Below are 5,000 nucleotides of genomic sequence, written 5' to 3' on the forward strand. Positions count from 1 at the left end.
GGTTTTGGTCGGCCTGAGGCTATAGTAGAAGACACTCGCCCAAGGTGCCACGCAGTGGGACTGAACCCAGAACCATGTGGTTGGTAAGCAAACTACTTACCACACAGTCACTCCTGTTTATTTTTAATATTTTATCGCAATTATGTAATACAAAAGAATCTACCAGTAATTCTTTTACTGGTAGATAAAAATTGGGGATCCCACACCCCACCGCAATTTTCCCAGGTACCACTTTGGGAATCGCTGATCTAAGGTATTCCAAACCATGACCATCATTCCTGACTACTTAAGGGTATCTAAGACTATATTATCAAATGTGTCTATTTCATTATTTATTTTCTTAGAGTCATTAGATGTGATTTCAGGCTAATTTGGCTGTTATTTCTAGCATCGCATTTCTTTTTCTAGCAATGTAAAGACTTGGAAGTGACTGTGCATTTGAGTGTAAATGGTGTGTGTGTGTGTGTGAGAGAGAGAGAGAGAGAGAGAAAGTTTGTGTGCTTGTGTATGAGTATGTATGTGTGTGTGATATTTAGGAAGTGTAAGTCTGTATGTAAGAGAGAATGTGTACGTATGTTTGTATGTCATTGAGAGAAAGGCATAATACATAGTACACACACACACTTGCTCTGTCTAGTTTCTACATACATATCCTCACTCATATATGTAATCAACCAATATCTATATACCTATCTGCCTATCTATGTCTGTCTGTCTGTCTGTCGCTCTCTCTCTCTCTATATATATGTATATATATATATATATATCTGTCTGTGTGTCTATCTGTCTATCTGTCTGTCTGTCTATCTGTCTATCTATCTATCTATCTGTCTATCACTTTATCATGACATTTCTGTGATACATGATCCCTATTGATCGCTTTTTTCTTTTTTCATTTTCTTTTTCTTTTTCCTTTTTACGATCCCTTTTGATCAAAAACCTACCCCAGACGGAATACCACTAAGCATTTCACCCGGTGTGCTAACATTTCTGCATGCCGGGTGAAATGTTTAGCAGTATTTCATCTGTCTTTATGTTCTGGGTTCAAATTCCGCCAAGGTCGACTTTGCCTTTCATCCTTTCGGGGGTCGATAAATTAAGTACCAGTCACGAACTGGGTCAATATAATCGACTTAATCCGTTTGTCTGTCCTTGTTTGTCCCCTCTATGTTTAGCCCCTTGTGGGTAGTAAAGAAATAGGTATTTCGTCTGCCGCTACGTTCTGAGTTCAAATTCCGCCGAGGTCGACTTTGCCTTTCATCCTTTTGGGGTCGATTAAATAAGTACCAGTTATGCACTGGGGTCAATGTAATCGACTTAATACGTTCTGAGTTCAAATTCCGTCGAGGTCGACTTTACCTTTCATACTTTCGGGGTCGATAAATTAAGTACCAGTTGGATATTGGTGTCGAACTAAACAACTACCCCCTCCCCCAAAATTTTCAGCCTTGTACAAAGGGGAGAAAAGATTAGATAGACAGAGAGAGGGGGAGAGAGGGAGAGAGAGAGAGAGAAAAAATGTAAGATAGATAGATAAACAGACAGACACACAGAAAGATAGATAGACAGACAGACAGACAGACAGACAGACAGAAAGATAGATAGATAGATAGAGAGATAGATAGATAGATAGATAGAGAGAGAGAGAGAGAGAGACATAGATATATCAGTTGGTTACATACATGATTGAGGAAATGTCTGTAGAAGCTAGACAGAGCAAGTGTGTGTGTGTGTGTGTGTGTGTGTGTGTGTGAGTGTGTGTGAATGAATTTTGTGGTGGAGAGAACAAGCGAGAGGCAGTGAATATATATGCGCATGTATGCATGCAAGTGTATGTGTGTGGTGGTGGTGGTGGTGGTGGGGTGATTAGGAAAGAGGCAGAGACGAAGGATATTAAAGAGACACACAGAACGTAAGCTGGAAACGGTTCTCTGATGTTCCGCTCTCACCTGTACGATCCGCTTTCTAACCAGACTTGTTATTGGAAAGTTGAACAGGAAATTACTGCATCACATTCATTTAGCACTCTCTCTCTCTCTCTCTCTCTCTCTCTCTCTCTCTCTCTCTCTCTCCTCTCTCTCTCTCTCCCTGTGTCTTTCTCTCTCTCTCTCTCTCTCTCTCTCTCTCTCTCTCTCTCTGTCTTTCTCTCTATCATCATCATCATCATCATCATCATCATCGTTTAATGTCTGTTTTCCATGCTAGCATGGGTTGGACAGTTCAATCAGGGTCTGGGAAGCCAGGGGCTGCACCAGGCTCCAGTCTGATCTGGCAGTGTTTCTACAGCTGGATGCCCTTCCTAATGCCAACCACTCCATGAATGTAGTGGGTGCTTTTAATGTGCCACTAGCACAGGGGCATATATATATATATATATATATATATATATTATATTATATTAAATTAGAGATAAAACCACTATTAGGCAAATAAAACTGTGAAAAACATAAGCCAATACATTTTTATGTATTGGCTTCTGTTTTTCACTGTTTGATTTGGCTAATAGTGGTTTTATCTCTAATTTAATATAATATAATATACTTATACTATAAAATTGGATTTAATCCTAAATCTAATTTTTTCCTGTAAGTTTGGATTTATTCCCTAATATTATTATTTTTGCTCTTTCATTCATTCATTCATCTAGCAGATAAGTTGAATGCTTATTTATTTTCACTTCCCCATCAATCTTTCTTATCTATCTAACTATTTTTAACTAATTTCTATATCTATCTAATTATTTTAACTAATTTATCCATTATCCATCTCGCCTCTCGTGTATTCATCAACCATCGTGTATTCGCGGTGCACCCGCCCTGCCCACCCCCACCACCAATACCGGATATCTCTATATTTTTGCTCCATCCATACCGGATGTCGCTTCTCCCACCACCATAATAGGTGTCTACTCTTCGAACCCCCCTCTTCAATACGCTATTTCACCATGCATTACCCCTCTCTTGATATCCTACGTTCTACTTGCCTAGAACCTGTCATCATTTCTCTGAACCACCCCTCCCCACTGGTGCTCCCCTATATTTCTGCACCACCCCCCCACATAAAAAGCACCATCCGAACGTGGCCGATGCCAGACCCCTCTGGCACCTGTGCAGGTGGCACGTAAAAAACACCCACTACACTCGCGGAGTGGTTGGCGTTAGGAAGGGCATCCAGCTGTAGAAACTCTGCCAGACTAGACTGGAGCCTGGGGCAGTCCCTAGCTCCCCAGACCCCGGTCGAAACCGTCCAACCCGTGCTAGCGCGGAAAACGGACGTTAAACGATGATGATGATGATGATGATGATATATATATATATATATATACACACACACACACGCATATATATATATATATATATATATATATATATATATATATATGTGTGTATATATATATGTATATATATCATCATCATCATCGTTTAGCCTCCGTTTTCCATGCTAGCATAGGTTGGACGGTTCAACTGGGGTCTGGGAAGCCAGAAAGCTGCACCAGGCTCCAGTCTGATCTGGCAGTGTTCTCCAGTCTGATCTAGCAACGGCCACGATCGGTTGGTGCTTTTCACGTGCCACCGGCATGGGAGCCAGTCAAGGCAGCGCTGGCATTGGCCACGTTTAGATGGTACTTTTACTTGTTTCAGTCGTTAGACTACGGCCATGCTGGAGCACTGCTTTGACCAATTTTTAGTCAAACGAATCAACCGTGATACTCATTTATTTTTAAAACCTGGTACTTATTCTATCAATCTCTTTTGCTGAACTGCTGAGCTACAGGGACATAAACACACCAACACCAGATGTCAAGCAGTGGTGGAGGACAAGCAAAGACACACACACACACAAACACACACATACATACATACCCACATACATACACAATAGATTTCTTTCAGCTTCTGTCTCCAAATCCACTCAAAATGCTTTGAGTTAGTCCAGGACTATTCCAGAAGTCATTTGCCTAAAATGCCATGTAATGGAACTGAACCCAGAACCATGTGGTTAAAAAGCAAACTTCTTACCACACACCCATACCTGTGCTTGTTTCTGCAACCATCATTTTTTCCATGATAGCATGGATCCAAGGAATCTATATCTATAAAAGGCAGGATGTGTGTGTGTGTGTATGTGAATGTACTTTATGCACATCCACAAATTAGCACGCATGCCGCTCCAATTTTAGGAGGATATTGGTCACAACCATGGCTGGGCTTTTGTCAACTTATTTTTACCAAAGCAACCCCGGATAGCAGTAAAAATTAATTTTCGACCATAACTTTTACCAATTTTCACGTTGGTCAAATTCGTAAGTTCGCTAACACGAGTTAAGTCCCCTGTCTTGCATATAGATTAATTCACCCTACTACAATGCCTCAGAAAAAAAAAAAAATTTGGACTACCTAAGCAATCTCAGCATAGGAAAAGAGAAAGAGCTGAAGAGACTGACTATTAGCAGACCAATTAGTAAAATATTATAACATTTTGGGGCCGAAACCTGGCAATAAGAGCTTCTGGATATTCCGCGACAAAACATTCAATAATCTTGAAGTAGTAACTTTCATAAATCAGGGTATAATTTTGGAAGGCTCTTTCTGATCCCAGTCAATGACTGGTATTTCTGCTAGTATACAATAAAACAATGTATTATATACGCATGTTCTTCCTGTCACTGTTTTGCAAGCTGGGTGTATATCTCATTGCATACAACTTCAAAGCTGTGTCAGATCTCCTTCCTAAAATATAAATGCATGTTTTGTGTGTCAGCTTCTACCTGAATAGTTATCAGCTGGCATTGGTTTGTTTACGTCCTTGTAGCTTTAGTGGTTCAGGAAAAGAGACCATGAAATAAATCCTTTTATTCCAGTATCAGAGCAGCCACCTGCGGAGGCCACTCTGGTCTGTCAATTGGTCGTTTGTCATTGACAAACTCAAGGAAGAGCAGAATCACATTGTCTGGCAGTTCTGGCAGCCATAACAAATGGTTATCGTTCCTCTGCAATATA

Source organism: Octopus sinensis, linkage group LG28 (genome assembly GCF_006345805.1).
Source record: "Octopus sinensis linkage group LG28, ASM634580v1, whole genome shotgun sequence".
NCBI lineage: Eukaryota > Metazoa > Mollusca > Cephalopoda > Octopoda > Octopodidae > Octopus > Octopus sinensis.